Raw genomic sequence first — 22,165 nt, forward strand, 5'->3', positions numbered from 1 at the left:
TTCATAGTCACTCCATTCCCGCTCTAGATTGGTTGATAGGAAGGTTGAGAAAGGAACCAGAAAAAGAAATTGATCCAGCCCAGGAATTGGAAGAATTGTTGAAAAAGATGGATCAGCCAGCAGAAAGGAAGGCTCTCGGAAATTTTCCAAGGTTGTCAGGAATGAGTCTGGATCCCGGACCCTGCACATTGCTGAACCTGCTGTGGATAAAGACAAGAACGAAACCAGGCAGGAAGATTATGTTATCAGACAGATTGATCTTGGTCATGCTTCCACAGGTCAAGTAATCGGAGACTTTGAAGAATCTTCCTTAGCCGTGAAGGAAAAGATGCTGAAATCAAAGGCGAAGTGTAAGAGGCTGAGGGAAGAAAATAGAGCCCTATGCGAGTACATCAAAAGTTTCAAAAGGCCACTTAGGGAGGCAGGTCCTTCATTCATTCCTCCTTCCCTTCCTAAGGAAATTGTTGATGATGCGGAAGTTATTAGAGCAATGGCACAAAATTCCAGGGAATGGATAGAAGATGTTTACACTGAAGCGGGAAAATTCATCGAAGACCTGGCTCAGCTTCATTTAAAGTTCATGGCCCTCATGAGTAGATTGGAGACAACGGAAGGATTTTGGGAAAATGTGCACGTATACTAGGACTTAACCATTTTGCGGCTCAGGGCTCTGACAAAGATTCCAAGGCAAATTCTAATTGATGGGAAAGTAATTCAGGAGAATGAAGCTTATGACTTTCCCCGATGGTTCTACGCCGTTTGCTCAGGAAAGAACACCTTCGATAAATTCAGTGTAGAGTCCTTAACTTTGAAAGATTCTATCAGAGGGGTGCAGGAGGAAATCATCAGTGCAATTGAGGCATTGTTCGTAAGGAAACTCAATGACGGTGGAATAATAGTGAACTCCTTGAAATCTCAGTTGCACGATCTTCGTAGGCTCATTCCCTAAGGAACATTTTGCAAATGTTTCTTCATTTTCCAGTATAATGAAAAAGACTTAGGAAATCATGATGGAATGGCAAAGCTTCTTTTCCAAAAGTGAGGAAGAAATTGCCTTGATGGAATTTGATATTGAAAATGTGCCAAGTGTCTCCATCAGAGAGTTGGAAGCAGTCGTCAACAAATTCATTGCATACACCATAAATGAACGGGATAATGGTCGTCCATTCTTGGACGAGAATCTTTTAGTTGAATAGTGGTGGTGTATTTACTGTTGGGGTATTTTTGACTCAGTGGTGGTTTGGTCAATGCATGTTAAATGCATGAGGAATCTTCTTGCATGTATCCGCCTTATTTATGATTCTATGACAGATTCTCTATGCATGTCGCCGTCGCATGAAGAATGATGGGCATTTATTTCTTGCATGGAGATGTTTATTGTATTTTGGGCATGATCGGTATAGTGGGGTGCATTTAATGCACTAGTGGGCGTTATTTTGGGCTCATGGAATAATTGTATATGGGCGTTATGGGGTATTTATTGCTGATTCCCACCTTGTTGCATCTTGAGTGGGGAATCTTCTAGGGTGAAACCCTAATTAGGGTTTGCATGGCCTGAGGCCTATATAAAGGGGTGACCCCCCTCATTTGTAAGGTAGGAGAGATTATTATCTAAGATTGTTGCATTAGGATTGTTGAAGTAGCCAACTTAATACATTGTTCGATTTTGATGGTGTATTCTTGTTCTATTTCAGCAATCTGCATGGTTTTGCTCTCTTCAGTTAGATTAGATTTTCTTACATGTTAGGAGAACCGGATTTGATAGGATTACTTATTGCAGAATCTGAGCTCATACTTTTGGTGTGCAACTAATTGTTGCATATTGTGCAAAGTTAGCCTGAGCCTTTTGTTATGTGTGTATGCTTAACTTCGATCATCAGTAAAGATTGTTCGATTCGATGGTCCACATTGGTGATCTGGAAAACCTCTACACACCCTTCGAAGATTGCACCGCCTTCGCGTAGTTGTGGTTTGCTGGCGAAGTGAAGCGTGGTTTGATTCTACATGAGTGATCCCATCTCCTGTTCTTAGGATTAGATTAGCTTTAGCATAGTTCTCTCTACCCTACTCTCATTTACTTTCTGCATATTTCGAAAATCCAAAAAAATCCAAAATTAGGGCTTCTATTGCAAATCATTCATACAAAAATCCTTGAGTTTGCATGAGTTTATCATCCTCTTTAATTGAACATACGTAAGGTTCCTTGAGTTAACAACAAACCCATCAATCAACTGAGTCACGTCCACGCACTGGAGGAACCTTGGAATTAGCCGTTTGAACTTTTGTGCAATCTTAGCATACAGACTAATTTTGATCAAGAGAGGGTAAGGTGACCGTTGGTAACTTTATTCTGTGTTCGACGTTGTCAAAAAAACATGTCAACAGGACCCAAAACACCCTTTGTCCTTCTCAGCCATGGCACTTGTGATACTCTCATTGTCACTAGATGATAATTAATAACAGCTACAGGAAAGAATTTAGAAGTCCGGAAAATTGCTGATCAACCTTGGGATTCACGCCTAGACTGGCAGGAAGCACATATTAATTCTCAACGTCCTTGTTTTGGTACATGGTGACATGGAAGAGGGGTGGCTGTCTATGGCTTATCAAAACGTCCCTGTTGCAGCAAGTGTTTGGCCGAAAGGTGGCCCTAGATAACCACAAACTGCCCTAGATGAACCTCTAAAGTGGTACGGCTGGCTTAGTGATAGCTTTGCTATGAAAATTAATAAAATCTTAGATCAATTCTGCACTTCACAGCGCCTACAACCTGCTGATTGATAACTCCTGAATATATCTATGATTTCTTTATCGAACCCTTTGAAAGAAAGCCCAATTGTAGCTCTTGATATGAAGCCACCTGCAAATGCAATCTTTGGGTCGTATTGTACACGTGTAGATCACAAAATCAAAGAGATTTGTCGTTCTCAGTGACCAGAGAAACTTCTTCAAACCCTTGTTTTCTCCTCCAAGCAAAAAGCATAAGTGTTGAATGAATAATAAATTGCTTTTTGCTTCAACTTTTTATAATTCTCTCAAAAGGCATGATTTCCCATGAGGAGTAAACTTTTAATTATTAAAACATTTGCCTTTTGTTTATAATTATTATATCTTCATATTGAGTACCCAAGTCATTATAATTGGCTTTAATAATATATGAAATGCCTTGGCATTTAATTGCTCATTATAACACTTTATGTAATTTAATATTATTAAAGATTGACTTTAATAAATACTAAATTAATCCTTTTAATATTAATATTAGCCAATATAATAGGCATCTAATCATTCTGGTTGACTTCCGAGAGATCATTAAGATGTGTTGAATCATCCTAATGCCTTACTATAAATAGTAAGGTCAGGCCTCAATATGCAAGTGACTTACTATAAATAGTAAATGTGCCCAAATGAAGCCCAGAGCATTCCTAGAAGGCAAATCTCAAAGCTGGTGATGACGCACTGCAAAGGAAAACTCAGAAGAATGGCACCCAATGTGCCCACTGATGAAGCCATAATGGTCTCCAAATCATGAGATTAGCCTATGGAGACCTGTTGTGACCTTTTCACACATCGCCCCATTGCTAATGGGGACCCCCTCTTTTCCTGCTTTCTGCGTTGTTAGGTTAGGTTTTGGCTGCTTAGTGGGCAATTTTGCGTTTCCCATGCCCGAGTCTCAGAGTTTTGATCGTGCCTAATGCCGTTTAGGGTTTTGAAGTTATAAGATCAAGCGCGTGAAAATTGAGATTTTAATGATCCTAGTTTTGTCCAAGTGTAGGCCCCTTTTGGAGCATTAACGTGTTTCTAAACATCCTCATCGGTGATTTTAAGTGCTAAGGTGTTTTCAGACCTTTAGGAGTTGTTTTCTTGCTCCTAGAGAATTATTTAAGTTGGTTTCGCACTTTATCTCGATAGATTCCCTTGTGTTACGCTCAAATTTTCGGTGAATTTGCCTAAGTCCAGTTGAGTTTTATTAAGTTCGAAAGTTTCTAAGTTTTTCTGAGTGGAAAAATCATCATTTTCGGAGTAAAATCCATATTCTAAGGGTTAAAAGGTCAAAATTCCATGCTAGAGGTGCTTTTCCCCTCATTTTTCTAACTACCCATGGTTTTCCCCACTCAAAATACGGATTGGACATGGATTTCCCTTGAAATCCTACTTGCCTCACTTTTCCACTACTGTTAATCCATACTAGGGTTGTTTTTCCCCTGGAAGCATTAAATTTTGACTAAGTATCAGGATTTATCCTGACTACCCATGTTTTTCCACCAGGGAGGTATGGATAGGTTGCTGATGATGTTTGCATTCATTCCACACCTGGGTTGATTTTCCACTAGGTATTTGTGACAAGTTTTTAAGAATTTTTGTCTGGATTTTTATCCAGACTCAACGATTTTCCACTAGGAGTGCATTTCATTAATTTTGAGTCTGGATTTTCATCCAGACTGAGGTCATTTTTCCACCAGAGGGGTATTTTTGGGGTGATGACTTAATTTTTGAGTGGAAATTTCATTCCACACTCATATCGATTTTCCCCTAGCCCATTTTTGTGCACATTTGATGAATTTTGAGACCGGATTTTCATCCAGACTCGGATCGATTTTCCCCTAAGGGGATACTTGGCGATTTTTAAGGTGATTTTGTGAGGGTTTTTTAATCCTTACTGGGATCGATTTTCCCCTATTGACCCATTTTGATTTAAATTGAAATATTTTAATAAATGAGCCCCATTTTAATTGTTTTTAATAAAAGACAATGATTATTTAAAGGATGAAAGCAATTAATAAATGATTTGCAATGAGCATTTAATGTTTTCAACCTTCTAGAAGCAATTAATAAGTGTGTTTTATGCACATAACATTTCAAAATAAAATACCAAGGTAATTTACCCTCTGTTGAACAAAATCACCTTAGATGCTAAGGATAAGATCAACCAAAATGATTCCAAGGTTTCTACATGTCAGGTCTTGATGAGTGGGTAACCCAATGGTCGATGTGAATTGCTGTGTTCACTTGGGGACTTATGCAAATGTTAGGATTATCTTCTTCGATCATGAAATGTGCGGAATAGGTGTGCTGACAACTTAGGATTTAACAATGTGGCTCTGGACTTAATTCTTACTAAAAAAATGAGCAAAAGGAATAGAGTTCAAGAAATCTATTCTAAGCCTAAGAATGTAGGAAATGATGAACAAATCTAGTGGAATCAATCTAGGCAAGGTCTCACAAACAAGTGTTGACACAAGCTTAGTGCAATCGTCTAAGGTATACTTAAGGATTTTCAGACTATTAACATCAAAGGTTGACACCATCCAAGTTGATGCTTGTCAAGGGACGCATAATAGTTGAAGTTATGCTTATTCAAATCTCCAGTTGACCACACAAGGCCCACTTACCAATGACAAGAGGCTAGTGGTATGGATTAAGGATTCCACACAAATATATTCAACGAATCTTCCACTCAATCTAACATACATGTAAATAAATTCTAATCTAAAATTCTAGTCTAACTTGGAGGAATTGAGAATCATGAATGCAAAGACAACATTTGAAGAGCAAAATCACCAACAATTGAACAATGATTTAGATTCAAATAGCTGCAGCATATACCAACAATTCTACAAAAACTCTCCCTTACAAATGAGAGACAAGGAGGTATATATAGAGTCTCTTACAAAATGGATGGCCAAGATTGATACAAGATCAATGACCAGGATCATACCAACAAAACCCTAGAATTGCCCTATTTAGGGTTTACATAAAAAATGGCGCCACCAACATATGGCCCAATAAAAAGATACCTAGTCATCAAATAGAGAATCTTCTAGAAGATTCCCCCTGCATCTCTCTCTCTCCTAGCATACTCCAAGAATCTAGCCAATACAAAATCAACTCCTCCATGAAAATGCTAGGCAAGGTATCCTACTGCAAATCAATCGCGTCCAATGGATCCGAGTAAGCATCCAAAGTGTTCTCCCAATCTGGCATGAGCTTCTGCGAACTATGAATATGAATCAACGAAGAGACCAAGTCATCTATTTGACTCTTCTTCAAAGAGTCCAACTGGCAAAAACACATAAATTTTATCTTGTCTCTTAATTCGGCTAAGTGTAAACCACTAGCATCACTAACATCAACACCCAATATCTCCTCAATTGAGGCAAGGATCTTCATCTGAATGTCCTGAATCAATCCCTCCATCTGCATATAGCTCAACTAGGCGTTCTCATAAGTTGATCTCTTCACGGCCAATGAACAATACCAACCATGGAAATCGTATCTGTCTCCACTGTGCACAATGTTTTCGCTGATCAAGGTGGAATTAGGAATCCTCTTCAAAGCCTTGAGGCATGGAATAGTCTTCTCCCTTGAATAGGCGGGAATTCTTCCCAAACTCCCTCCAAATACTGGATTCTAAACATGAGCCCTATTATCCTATGATACGCCTGGACAAACTAAGTTAGGAAATCATCCACCTGTTTTCTTGCACTCTCAATCTACTTTTCCACCTCTGAGAGTGTATCTCTCGCTGCCTCATAGTGTGAATGTAGTCCATGATCAACTGCAATAGGGGAAATAAGGGTGGGATTCTCATGCCTTATCCCTGCAATATACTCTCTAAGTCTGATATTCTCTTCTTTGTACTTCTCCTTCTCTTCAATTTCTCTGTCTAACTTGGCGCTGATCGCCTTGAGATTATCACCAAGCTTCTGAAGCTCTTGCTCTCTTGATGTACGACCAAGAGCAACTGAAGTAATATGGATATAGGAGTAGCAATGTCCGCTGTTACACCTCCAATAGGAACAACAACCTGTGCAATCCGCATTCCTATCTCATCTCTAGCTATATGCGACAAAATCTCAACTTTCTTGGGTCATTTCGCATTATTGCTTTGTTGATGTGTTTTTTTATGCACATGCAAACATAGAATAAAATATTGAAGTATCTTATCCTCTGTTGAACAAAGTTCTCGACTGCTGAAGATCTCGTTGAAGGATCAGTCAGAGTAACTCCAAGGTTTTGTTATGTAGGATCTCTACGTGTGGATAAGCTCTTTGTGGTATGATGTGATTTTGCTGGAATCACAAGGGGACTTACACTCAATGACCTGAACGTCTGATTTGCTGGAATCACAAGATTTCATTGGCCTAGATTTTGAAAAAAAAGAAAAAGGATGAGGGTGAGGAAAGGATCTAATTCTGACACTAAGAATGTAGGAGCAATGAATAACCTTTGGTGAAATTCTAACTAAGTCTTGTTTTGACATCCCAGGACCATCTCCACAAGGTTAGTGCAATCTTCGGAGGAAAGCTTTATGATGTTCAGATCATCGCTATAAGCATAGACACCATCAGGTTGATGTATATCAGTAAAGAAGCGACAATTGAAGTTAAGCTTAAGCTGAATGATTTCAATTGACTACACAAGGCAAGTCTGCAATCAACAAACTGCTAGTAGTATGGATATACAAATTTCACCATCAATCAAACACATTTCTTCCACTCATCTAATAACATGAAATCAAATCTGAGAAGTATAAAGACCATGCAAATTGTTGAATCGACCCATAGATTTTACCATTTCTTCAATGAAGTTTTACAAGTCTTTTACAACATCTTGGCAACAATCTTTGCCTTCTCTTGCTATTCTACTCTAATTGCTATTCTATCAACTGACTATTCACTATTAGCTAACTATTCACCTACTATCAACTATTGACTAACTATTCTATTAGCTAACCATTGACTAACTATTCCTTTACAAATAAGGAGCTAGGGCTTATATAGTGCCCTCAATACAATTCAATGGCTAAGATCAATTAAGATTGATGGCCGAGATTTTACAATGAAAACACTAATTAGGGTTTGTTACAACAAACTCAATTCTAGCCAATGAAATAATTGCATTATTTGGACACGTCTTCTTTGGAATATTCAACCAATGGAGAACCGAGGTAGGTACATTGAAGTTTGTGCCATCTCCAATGAGTTAGGTACATTGAATCTGGACACGCTGAGGTGGACCAACCCGACTGGAGGAGTGATGACTGGGATGCCACCTTGTCTGACACTTGGTTGATGTTCAATTTGGTGACGCTGAGAAGCTAACTCTAATTAACTCTTCTGGAACTGTTTGCTTCTTCAATGAACCCTTGCTTTAACCTCCTTTGTCTTTGATGTGCAGGATGGATGGTGTACCTTTCCTTCAAATGCTGGACTGGAAGAGGTCGTCCCTGATGATGCTGGACCAGAGAAGGCCGTCCTTGTTGATGCTGGACTGGAGAAGGCCGTCCTTGTTGATGCTGGACTGGAGAAGGTCGTCCTTGTCTTGGCTTGATCTTCTTTCATCTGCAAAAACAAATCAAAAGATGATTAAGGACATAATAAATTCATTTCAACATAGTATTTCAACTTAAATCATCAACGAAAAGATATTAACATGAAACTTGCCCAAGATTTTCTCCAAGAACAGACCCTATAAGAATTTCACCCTGGACCCTTTGGAAGGGTCAGGAGCAAAATTTGCATTCCTGGCCAATTTAGACCTTTTTTCAACATTACCTCACAACCAGCACTTTGCCTGGCCCAAACAAGGTGAAGAATAGGCCTCCCTAAGGATTTCGCCCTGGACCCTTTGGAAGGGTCAGGAGCGATTTTCTTGATTAGGCCTCAATTACCCCATTTTTTCACTCCAAAATCCTTCGGAAGGTGAGCATATGCTTGTTTTAGTCCAACAAAGTCTAGGGATCCATCCTTTTAGCTTCTCACATGGGCAAATTAGGTGATAATGAGAATTTCGCTCTAGACCCTTTGGAAGGGTCAGGAGTGAAATTCCTTCTTTAGGCTTTATTTTACACTTCCTTTACTTCAATTCACCCTACAAGGCAAGAATATCTCACTCCAGCCTCAACCATGCCATAGGTATCAAGGTTTTAGCTTCACTCAAGGGAAAAATGGTTGATTTGGAGAATTTCGCCCTGGACCCTTTGGAGGGGTCAGGAGCGAATTTCTCTCTTTGCTTGTTTTCCTTCACTTCAACTCATCTTGCAAGGCTTAAACAACCTCTCTCCAGTCTTTTCATGCCTTAGGAATCAAAATCTTGTCTTGACACAAAGAGGAAATAGTGACTTTGATGAATTTCGCTCTGGACCGTTTGGAAGGGTCAGGAGCAAAATTCACTTTTTGCTTGCCTATTCACACTAAATTTCACTTTCTTCACTTCACTTCATCTGGAATCCCCCATATTGAACCCACTTCTCAACTTGGCAACATTGGTTCGATCTTCACAAGGCCCAAAAAGGAGAATTCGCTCAAAAAACTAGCCAGGGACAGGACCTATCTAGAATTTCGCTCTAGACCCTTTGGAAGGGTTAGGAGCGAAATTCCAATTTTGGCTCAAAATTTGCATCTTTGGTGGATAAACATCTTTTCAAGGCATTCCAAATAGCTTCTCTCATCCTAGTCTAGGCCTGACTTAGCACAAAATTTGGAGAAAAGGATGGTTTTAGTGTTTTTCGCTCTAGACCCTTTGAAAGGGTCAGGAGTGATTTTCAAGTTTTGAGCATGTTTCTCCATCCTTTCAACTTCAATTCACCTCCAAGACTAAGGACACATTGTCTCACTCCTATCTAGGCCATAAAAATCAAAATTTTAACTTGTCTTGCAAAGAAAGTAGGTGATCCTAGGGTTTTCGCTTTGGACCCTTTGGAAGGGTTAGGAGCGAAATCCTTGGTTTGGGCTAATTTCCATCATTTTTCAACACCAATTAACTTCAAAAGGCAAGAACATGTCTCCTCGCACCCATCCAAGCCATGAAAACCTAACGTTTGACTAGACTTGCAAGGAAAATAGGTGGTTTTAAGATTTTCGCTCTGGACCCTTTGGAAGGGTTAGGAGCGAAAATCACTTTTTTGCTCAATTCCTTCAAGTTTGATAATCATTGCTAAGTCAAAGTCATTCCTGAGGACCTCTCCCAACAAAACTCGCCCTAGTTAGCACTTGGCTTGGCACAAAATTGGGAAAAAAGGTGATTTAGAGAAAATTCGCTCTGGACCCTTTGGAAGGGTTAGGAGCAAATTTCTTAATTTAGGCTTATTCCTCCATCATTTCAAGTTGAATTCACCTCAAAAGGCTAGAGAACACTTCTCTCACATCCAACCCAAGTTTGACATGATTTTGCAAGGGGAAATAGGTGGTTGAAGAATTTTCGCCTTGGACCCTTTGGAAGGGTCAGGAGCGATTTTCATCATTTGGCTCAATTCCTTCAAACTTGATAATTATTGACCATCCAAGGACATGCCTAAAGACACCTCTAATCTTGACCCACACTAGACTTGGCATAAATTTGAGGGAAAAGATAGGTTTTGAGAAAATTCGCTCTGGACCCTTTGGAAGGGTCAGGAACAAAAATCTCATTCTTGACCAAAAATCATCATTCTTTCAACTTGAAACTTCATTGCAAGGTAGAATCTCACCTTTCTTCGCCCTAGGAACAAGGTTTTAAGCCTAAGAAAGGTCAAAAGGTAGGCTTGTAAGGAATTTCGCTCAGGACCCTTTGGAAGGGTCAGGAGCGAAATTTCCTTTCTTGGCTAAAATCCTTCAGTTTCATAGCTACCAAACACTCTAACGTCCAAACATGTCCACTCTTCCCTTCAAGATGCCTTACAAATCAAAATTTGGTCAAATAAGGCAAGAAATGAGTCTTAAGTTGATTTTCGCTCTGGACCCTTTGGAAGGGTCAGGAGTGAAAATCACCATTTGGGCTTGATTGTTCATTTTTCAAACTTCAATTTTCTCATGGAGGCAAACTTAGATCATTTTCCACCTGAGGAAGAAGGTTTCAAGGTCAAACAAGGTAGCAAATGAAGTTTATGATGAATTTCGCTCTGGACCCTCTGGAAGGGTTAGGAGCGAAATTCTCTTTTAGGCTAAAATCTTGCTCTTCAAAATCATCCAACTCCATCTCAAGGCAAGAACATACCAATTCATTCCCCAACATGCCCTAGAAACCAACACTTAGTCAAAATTTGAAAGGAAATGAGAGCTACAAAGATTTTCGCTCTGGACCCTTTGGAAGGGTCAGGAGCGAAATTTGACATTTTGGACTCTTCGTTAGGATCATTTTATGGAATATAACATTTAAGTATAAGTGAATAAGGAAATGTCACTTATACTTTAAGTTATATTCCATATATACTTTCAGGATGTTTGAGAGTGGTTTCAGACCTCCAGGAGTTATATTGCAAAATCTAGTTTTTGGAGGATTCTTCAGTTTTCCAGACTTAGTCAAATTTCAGGATCGGGACATTCCAGACTTAGCCAAATTTCAGGATCAGGACATTCCAGACAGCCAAATTTCAAGGCATTTGAAGATCAGGATGACATTCCAGACTTCATCACTCACCAACTCGACATAGCTCAGACCTTCAAGAATGATACCCACTCACAAAGCAAGACACAATTAGCAACAAGAGCAAAACCAGGCCCTAAGGAAGACTCTCAAAGAAACCCTAATTCTGGGGCCCCAAAGACTCACCTTGCTCAAGCAAAGCCTACCATCCTATTGATCCCCTGGCGACACTCAAAATGCAAAGGCTAACAGACAAACCCTAAACACCTAGAAAGCGAACCCCTAGAAAACCAAAAAAGTAGGGGTCCCCATTTGCAATGGGGCGATGTGTGAATACGTCACAACATGCTCCTAGCTAGGTAATCATCAATGTTATCAATAGGCTGTACCTCTATCATTTTCTTACTTTTTTCCATACTTCTCATTAGCCAATCAGGAATAGCGACCATCTCCATACCATCATCGAGACACATCTCTCGATCAAGCCCTCTCAATGCCGAGATAACATTATCATCATCATCAGGATTATTCCTGGTCAAATCGTATACCTCATTTACCAAACTAACTTCCAAAAAGACAGTAGGGGATCTCGACTAATCATCATTCTCATTTGGTGGTGCAAATGTTGCTGTGGCATGTAACTCCTGAATATTCTCTGGTAGTATCACTGTGTTGGAACATTGTTGTGTTTCCTTATTCTGCTTTGTTATTTCAATTACCTTAATCGATGAGACACTGAGAGGTGGTGAAGGAATGATAGGTGGAGGAATGAGTCTTTTGTTTCTTCTTCTTCACCTCCTGAATCTTCTTCCCTTTGGCCTTGATTCCTTCTGGCATGTTTTTCCTTCTCTTGGGAGCTTGACTCTCTTCGTCTTCATGAATCCTGACATCACTGATAGTCCTCTGATCATCTTCGGAAGTAGACTTTTCCGGCTTCATCTTTTCATAAGTGAAGGGAACACCCATATCAACTAACTTATTCATCTGAATATCCACCCTTGTGCGGGAGAAACTCAAGACCTCTCTCATCAATACATTCAGACCAGTCTCCTCTGATTCTGACCAATTAGGCAATAAGATTGCCTTCTTCATTTCATTCTCATACTGTGGATGCCTATGATCCCTGTCATCTAACATTTGATCAGGAATGAGGAAAAGTCCACACTTACTCATAAAATCCACTGACATTCTAGACCACATTGGTCTCTTCACTGCCTGCTCGTCCATCAGGTTGGCCCAATAATCTTCTATGTCTACCTTGTGGATTAACTTGTCTCCCTTGATCCTTCCAACTTTCTTATCTAGATCAAACCTTTCTCTTTTCTTGAAGGTTATAAATCGATAGAATGCAAGCTCCTCACTCGCAGTGCTGGCGGCTAAGGCAGACTGGCAAACCTCCAATGTCTTCCCAACTAAAATAGGGAATGTCATGCCTATCCTATGCTTCTCTCTTTGGATGGAATCAAACTCTAGAAGCTGTCTCACCACTTCCAACAAGATCATTTTGTTGGATGGATACCTAGGAAACCTGTAGGGTTCGGATTGAAACTCATGAATCCTAATGTACGTGAAAGTGGGAAACTGAATATACCACGATCCATATTTCTCTATTAGCTCTGTTGCCTCCTTGGACAATCTTCTGTGGATTCCGCCTTGCAGCATCCGCGTGATGTACATGGTGAATACATCATTCACTCTCTTATAATCTTCAATTCTATACATGTTTTGCTGTGGTTAGCACTCATGACTCCTGAATTGTCCTTGCCCATTCCTGACTTCACCTTTGCATATCAATCCTTTATATGAAACAAACTGTGCAAGCAGGTATACCAATTAGGAAGTCATGGCAAATGACTTGGACCGCTCTACATTCCTTAGCTGAAAGTGCAGATTGTCATTTATGATTCTAGACCAATTTACCAATGTCCCTCTAAGACAATCCTAGATAAAATAGAACATCCATCCATCGAATATTGCACCCTGTGGCATCCCCATCACTCTGTTAAGCAGGAATACTAAGTCACTATACTCCTCTTTGAAGTCTGTGCACGAGTGTCTTGGGAGCCTTGGAACGATGGAGCCTAGGCTCGATCATCCACTCTTTGTTTATCATACTTTACACGCATCCATCTTCTTCGTGTACCGCTCTTCATATTTATCCTTAGTTGCATCCTTCATATCCGCTCCGCATAGAATTCCAAACACCTTAGCAATAGCATCCTCAGCCAGGTAGGCAATGACAACGCCATTAGTAGTTTTGATCATTCGCGAGTGAGGATCATAACATCGTGCACACTCCAGGATAAGCTCGCTGCATTGTATGGATTGTGGAGATCCAATGGCTTGAAAAATACCACTCTTCATGATGTTTACGTATGCTGGGGAAGGAATCTGTTTTCCTACTCTGAACATCCGTTGTCGCATTAGGTTCAGGCTCAGGAAATGCATGTTTGTATCCGTAATCTCCTTCCATTTGGATGACATCTTGGATTCTGGATAGAATCCAATGTCCAGTATCTTTTGCTGTTCTCTTCTTTCCTTAAATTTGGACTTCGACATCACACCTGTACAAAGCTTGAAGTTAGAACTTAGGAAAAAAAACAATATTCTTAATAGAATTCCTGACTTCCTAACGATTTTAGGCTAAATTAAAGCATGAAGTCAGGAAAATAGTCCACACTCTTGGTAGATCTTAACAATTTAAACACAAAATGTGACAAGACTAGGGTATGAAACCCTCATGAAATCAACACCTCCTTGTACTTAGAAATTTCGTGCAAATCATAGTGCAAAGGAGTATACCGAATTAAGAGTGACTAGGGAAAGGTGTGAAAGGTTGTGTTTTCACAAAAATAATGTTTGAAGACACCTTCCGTAGTCAACAATAGAGGTCACAAATCTGAAGATAACCTGCAACTAATAAATTAAACTCTCAAAAGATGTTGCAAATATCTAAAAATATGCACAAACTTGATAAAAATCAGCCTTGTTGATGAAACAAATCAATTTTGGGAACATAGGTATAGCTGGTAAAAGATAAACTTTCTGAAGACAAGCAGCCATGGCGAACTTGCAGACCTGAAACAGCCTTCTAATAGTCTGAAAATGATCCCAAAATGTCTCCAAAAATGCCTCCAAATGCAAATCACATAAAATGGCAGCTGGCTGGGCAAAAAGTTAAGTCTGAAAAATGAATGTACAACCAACAATGGAGGTAAGCTTGCTGTGATAATGGCGTTTAGGCTCACATCTGAAGCAAATGACAGCAAGTAGGCATAATGGCAGCCACCAAGTGTGAAGAGAATTCACCAAAATATGCTCCAACACTTGTAAAATAAAATCGAACTTTTCAGCTATGGCGCCATCCTCTTAAATCTGAAAATATCTTCAATGCACACTCCAATCTGCCAATAAAGGTTTGAAAGAAGCTCTAAGAACAGCAAGCAATGATGGCGATGACAGGGAAAAATCGTGAAGTTCACCAATACCAAAATCGCTATCATTCACTAAAATTGCCAAATACACCAAAAATGGTGGACTTCATTAAAAGCGTGGCATGGGAGAGGTCTCAATGGCACTCCAATCAGCAAGCAAAAATGGCGGACCTATGCAAAATCGTCAAACTTGAAAATCGCCTAGCCATTAAAGTCACCAAACTTGGAAAATTGCTATCTTTCCAAAATCGAAAATCTGAAGACAATGGAGTCACCAAGCCTCAATAGCAGCAAAGGAATGGATTGTCCAGCTGGCTGGAATGGAGGAACAAGTCTTCAATCTAGCACTTCACCAAACACCAACTCCAAAATCCCCAACTATGGAGAAAATCGCCCTTGCATGGAATCCACCTAACAAACAATAATAAAATATTGCTGGACTCCTTCCTTTTAACAAACTTTCATCACCAAATTTCACCACACAAGCAATGTGGGATGAAACACTTGCTCTTATACTTGCTTGGGTGAAATTAACTTGCTTCTAGAAGGTTGAAAACATTAAATGCTCATTGCAAATCATATATTAATTGCTTTCATCTTTTAAATAATCATTGTCTTTCATTAAAAACAATTAAAACAGGGCTCATTTATTAAAGTATCTCAATTTAAATCAAAATGGGCCAATTGGGGAAAATCGATCCCAGTAAGGATTAAAAAATCCTCACCAAAATCACTTAAAAAATCGCCAAGTATCCCCCCAGGGGAAAATCTATCCTAGTCTGGATGAAAATCCGTACTCAATACTTATCAAATGTGCATAAAAATGGGCTAGGGGAAAATCGATATGAGTGTGGAATGAAAATTCCATTAAAAAATGAAGTCATCACCCAAAAATACCCCTCTAGTGGGAAATCGACCTCAATCTGGATGAAAATCCGGACTCAAAATTATCAAATGCACTCTCAATGGAAAATTGCTAGAGTCTGGATAAAAATCCGGACAAAAATCCTCAAAAACTCGTCACAAATACCTGGTGGAAAATCGACCCAGGTGTGAAATGAATGCAAACATCATCAACAACCTACCCATACCTCCCTGGTGGAAAATTTTAATGCTTCCAGGGGAAAAACGACCCTAGTATGGATTAACACTGGTGGAAAAATGAGGCAAGTATGGATTTCAGGGGAAATCCATGTCCAGTCTGGATTTTGAGTGGGGAAAACCATGGGTGAATATGAGGGGAAAAGCACCTCTAACATGGAATTTTGACCTTTTAACCCTTAGAATATGGATTTTATTGCGGAAAATGATGATTTTTCTAGTCAGAATTACTTAAAAACTCTGAAACTTAATAAAACTCAACTAGACTTAGGCAAATTCATCAAAAATTGGAGCGTGACACAAGGAAAGCTATCGGAATAAAATGCGAAATCATCTTGAATAATTCTCTAGGAGCGAGAAAAAAACTCCAAAAGGTCTGAAAACACCTTAGCACTCAAAATCATTGACGAGGATATTTAAAAACACGTTAACACTCCAAAAGGGTCTACACTCAGACAAAACTAGGATCATCTAGAAATCTCAATTTTCACGCGCTTGATCCTATAACCTCAAAAACCCTAAACGACACTAGGCATGATCAAAACTCCGAGGCTTAGGCACGAGAAACACAAAATTGCCCACTAAGCAGGCAAAACCCTAACCTAACAACACAAAAAGAAGGAAAAGAGGGGTTCCCCGTTAGCAATGGGGCGATGTGTGAAAAGGTCACAATAGGGCAGAGGGAAGAAGATTGAGGAGGTGAAGAAGAAGAAACAAAAGACTATCATTCCTCCACCTATCATTCCTTCACCACCTCTCAGTGTCTCATCAATTAAGGTAATTGAAATAACATAACAAAATAAGGAAACCCAACAATGTTCCAACACAGTGATACTACCGGAGAATATTCAGGAGTTGCATGCCACGGCGACATCTACACCACCAAATGAGAATGATGATCAACCGAGATCCCCTACTGTCCTTTTGGAGGTTAGTTTGGGAAATGAGGTGTACGATTTGACCAAGAGCAATCTTGATGATGATGATGATGATGTTATCTTGGCATTGAGAGGGCTTGATTGAGAAATTTGTCTCGATGATGGTATGGAGATGGCCGCTATTCCTGATTGGCTGATGAGAAGTATGGAAAAGAGTAAGAAATTGATAGAGGTACAACCTATTGATAACATTGATGATTACCTAGCTAGGAGCAGTAAGGAGAAAGAAGCCAAGAGAGTTGAGATTTTGTCGCACATAGCTAGAGATGATACAAGAATGCGGATTGCACAGGTTGTTGTTCCTATTGGAGGCGTGACAACGAACATTGCTACTCCAATGGATAAGGCGCAAGAATCCCACCCTTATTTCTCCTATTGCTACTCCTATTGGACAAGGCGCAAGAATCCCACCCTTATTTCTCCTATTGCTACTCCTATTGGACAAGGCGCAAGAATCCCACCCTTATTTCTCCTATTGCAGTTGATCATGGGCTACATTCACACTATGAGGCAGTGAAAGATACACTCTTGGAGGTGGAAAAGTGGATTGAGAGTGCAAGAAAACAGGCGGATCATTTCCTTACTCAGTTTGTCCAGGCATATGATAGGACAATAGGGCTCGTATTTAGAATCCAGTATTTGGAGGGAGTTTGGGAAGAATTCCTGTCTATTCAGGAGAAGACTATTCCATGCCTCAAGGTTTTGAAGAAGATTCCTCATTCCACCTTGGTCAGCGAGAACATTGTGCACAGTGGAGACATATATGATTTCCATGGCTAGTATTGTTCATTGGCCGTGAAGAGATCAACTTATGAGAACGCCCAGTCGAGTTGTATGGAGATGGAGGGATTGATTTAGGACATTTGGATGAAGATCCTTGCCTCAATTGAGAAATTATTGGGTGTTGATATTAGTGATGCTAGTGGTTTACACTTAGCCGAATTAAGAGACAGGATGAAATTTATGTATTTTTGTCAGTTGGACTCTTTGAAGAAGAGTCAGATAGATGACTTGGTCTCTTTGTTGATTCATGTTCATAGTTCGCAGAAGCTCATGCCAGATTGGGAGAACACTTTGGACGCTTGCTCAGATTCACTGGACGTGATTGATTTGCAGCAGGATACCTTGCCTAGCATTTCCATGGAGGAGTTAGATTCTGCATTGGCTAGATTCTTGGAGTATGCTAGGAGAGAGAGAGAGAGAGAGAGAGAGAGAGAGAGAGAGAGAGAGAGATGCAGGGAGGAATCTTCTAGAAGATTCTCTATTTGATGACTAGGTATCTTTTTATTGGGCCATATGTTGGTGGTGCCATTTTTGATGTAAACCCTAATTTGGGCAATTCTAGGGTTTTGTTGGCATGATCTTGGCCATTGATCTTGGATCAATCTTGGCCATCCATTTTGTAAGAGACTCTATATATACCTCCTTGTCTCTCATTTGTAAGAGAGAGTTTTTGTAGAATTATTGGTATATGCTTACAGCTATTTGAATCTAAATCATTGTTCAATTGTTGGTGATTTTGCTCTTCAAATGTTGTCTTTGCATTCATTATTTTCAATTCCTCCAAGTTAGATTAGAATTTGTTTTTCATGTTTATTAGATTGAGTGGAAGATTTGTTGAATATATTTATGTGGAATCCTAATCCATACCACTAGTCTCTTGCCGCTGGTAAGTGCGCCTTGTGTGGTCAACTGGAAATTTGAGTAAGCTTAACTTCAACTATTGTGCGTCCTTTGACAAGCATCAACTTGGATGGTGTCAACGCTTGATGGTGATAGTCCGAAAATCCTTAAGTATACCTTAGAAGATTGCACTAAGCTTGTGCCAATACCTGTTTGTGAGACCTTGCCTAGTTTGATTCCACTAAATTCGTTCATCATTTTCTACATTCTTAGGCATAGAATAGACTTCTGAACCCTATTCCTTTTGCCCATTTTTTAGTAAGAATTAAGTCCAGAGCCATATTGTTAAATCCTAAGTTGTCAGCACACGTATTCCACATATTCCATGATCGAAGAAGATAATCCTAACATTTGCGTAAGTCCCCAAGTGAACACAACAATTCACATCGACCATTGAGTTACCCACTCGTCAAGACCTGACATGTAGAAACCTTGGAATCATTTTAGTTGATCTTATCCTTAGCATCTGAGGTGATTTTGTTCAAGAGAGGGTAATTTACCTTGGTATTTTATTCTGAAATGTTATGTGCATAAAACTCACATCAACAAGACCCAAGAGATAGGCTAATCGACTGATAACTGATGATACCTAAAAGGGGGGCATTAAAAGAAATGATGAAGGGTTGTGACTCTTTCAAAGGGTGGTATTTGTGAAAGGTTGTGATTCTCTCAAAGGAGAGAAATGATGATGGGTTGTGACTCTTTCAAAGGGTGGTAATTGTGAAAGGTGGTGACTCTCTCAAGGGGCAGAAATGATGAAGGGTTGTGATACTTTCAAAGGGTGGTAATTGTGAAAGGTCATGAACTTATGACCATTGCAAAGGGCAAAATGATGGAGAGGTATGACTCTTGCTCACATTGGAGGATATAAGGGGGAGAAGGTTTCATTTGAGGAGGACATCAAAGGGAGATGAACTTGGGGAGTCATTTGTTATTCCCAAAGGAAACAATGAAAGTGGTGACTCAATTCTTATGAAAGGTGGTGACCCTTTCACCAATAAGTGTAAAGGATAATTCATTCGAAGCATCGAAGGATCACTTATCAATCACCACTCACAAATCCATCAAAACAAATCCTTTATTCATCCATGAATCATTAATCCCTTGAAAAATCAAGCAAACAGTCAATCAGCAAGATCAAGCAAATAATAATCAAACCCACATCAATCATCGCTTCATTTTGGGATCAATAATACAAACAATTCAGCAATCAAGCATTACTCTATCAAGTCAACATTCATTCAATCATCCTCCACCAATATATGAAACTAACATTCATTACATCGTCTCTTGTCGATCATATAACAAATTTTTAGATATAAATTGCATTCAGAAATAAAGCAGGCATTTTTTTTAGCAGAATGATTGGTATGCAGTATGATTAAGTCTATTATTTAATCTCTTATATGAATCATTGATTTATTTATTTGATTAACTTGATAATCCACCAAGGAGTTAGAACTAATAATCATTTATCAGATTTAATAGAGCAATCTTATTAGTAACGGGCAAGAAAATACAATAGGGATGCAAGAGTACGGGTGCTATCCATTAAGTCGACGCCCATTGAGTTGGTTACTTGTGGGCACGCATGGAGTTGGTTGCTTTTCGATGCTCTTGGGCTTAATTGTGGAGGATAGTCTCCTTGCATCCTATGGTGTTTTCCCCTCAAGTTTCTAATATAGTTGAAGCTATAGTGTGCATGTTCACAAATAGGAATCTTCATTATCATTTTGTTTGATGATTAATTGATTATTCTCCTAAATTCAATTGCTATTGTGCTATTTAGTGAAAGAATACACTCTTGTAAATAAGTTGTTTTTTTGGATTTGTCATTCTTTTGTGCAAAATTAGGTATATCCCAAAAGGGGACATTACACTCTTAAGAACATATGTAAGTCATGTTTTTGGAGATTATAAATTATGTCAATCATGATGATGATGTCATGTAAGAGATTATGAATATGATATCATAATTTAATTACAAAGTCATTATGATGCTTGGAGTTTTGTATTTATTTTAAAACTTATTATCATTAATAATATCATGGCTAGCCATAGGAGCTCAGTCTATAAGAAAAAGGTACTTGGTTTGTTAGGAATATGAGGTAATGAGGATGCTACATGATAGCAGCCTGAAAGGTTGCTTCTCATAACGGTTTTTTTTCCTTGTGTATAATTTATTCTTGTCACAAGTTCTCTTATTTGATAGCCTACCTTTTTTTGTTACTAAAGCACCTATACTTATTATGAGCATTATGTATGTGCACATTGTACAAGAGTGATAGATACATGATGACACATATATCTTATTGGTGTTTAAAGCCTTTGAATGGTCTCAAGTTTCTTTCTTGTGCTTTTTATTGGGTCTTCCTAAATTGTGATATCCCTCTTAATTTTCTTTGCATTTTTTGATTATATGTGTTTGAAAGACATAAGGTGCTTGGGCAATAGAGCAAATCTACTTAAGGGCCATGAGGTTTGTTGTTTTGTGGTGTGCTCGATTAACCATGGGCAATAACTTAGATTGCTCTCCCAACCATAGACGATATATTCGTCTCCCCCGAGCACTCTAATTTATATTGATTTGCATATTTGTTATATTGTTATTTTCTTCTTTGAATGAGATCACACATCTCATTATGTATATGTGAGAGGTGTCTATACACCAAGGGTCGCCACTCTTCCAAGTGGCACCAATTAAGTGGCACCAATTATTACATTATTAATAATATAATAATTATTGTATTATCATATAATACAATAATTATACATTATAATTATATTATCTCATAATAATAATATAAATATAATCACAACCTTTGTGATATCAATGTTTGCCTGTGGATTCCGACCACAAGGACAATAAAATCAACACTCCCTCTTAGCTAGGGAGGAATCCTACTCGATATTTATATTTAATGAAGCACTTCTTCATTAGGTCGGCCCAAACAAGGATTTGACTTTAGCCATAAACATCAACACTCCCTCTTAGCTAGGGAGGAATCCTTCTTGATATCTGAGTCACATAGTGACATCCACCATGGCTACTCCCAGAGGGTGGATCCATCATGGCTACACCCATGAGTGGAAATACAAATGAACACAACCACCCTGGCTACTCCCATGAATGGTGAAAGAATAGATATCACCCCACCATGACATCAACCATTATGGCTTATCCATAGATATCACCTCACGTGATATCCACCTTTATGGCTTATCCATAGATATCACCTCACGTGATATCCACCATTATGGCTTATATATAGATATCTCCTCACGTAATATCTACCATTATGGTTTATCCATAGATATCACCTCACGTGATAGCCACCATTATGGCTTATCCATAGATATCACCTCACGAGATATCAACCTTTATTGTGAGATCGTCACCTCACAATGATGGTAAGATGCACAAGTGTTCATCATTGTAAGATCGTCACCTCACAATGATATTCACCATGGCTCATCCAAAGGGTAAACACACAAGTACAAGAAAATCACCACGGACTCTCATGTGGTGTTGTCATGGCATCACACACATGACATCCACCATGAACAATATCAAAGGGTGGAGATAAGGGCTTACACCTCAAGTCTCTCTCAAGGAGAAATGCATTCACAAGAGTTTACACTTTAAACTTCTCTCTCAAAGAG

General features: G+C 39.1%; 1 protein-coding gene across 2 annotated transcripts in view; it reads left to right on the forward strand.

Moving 5' to 3' along the window:
* The window catches only part of LOC131054298 (probable starch synthase 4, chloroplastic/amyloplastic), a 130,959-nt gene that overhangs the window by 19,467 nt on the left and 89,327 nt on the right, over window positions 1–22,165 (forward strand). The window lies entirely within an intron of this gene.

Source organism: Cryptomeria japonica, chromosome 4 (genome assembly GCF_030272615.1).
Source record: "Cryptomeria japonica chromosome 4, Sugi_1.0, whole genome shotgun sequence".
Taxonomy (NCBI): domain Eukaryota; kingdom Viridiplantae; phylum Streptophyta; class Pinopsida; order Cupressales; family Cupressaceae; genus Cryptomeria; species Cryptomeria japonica.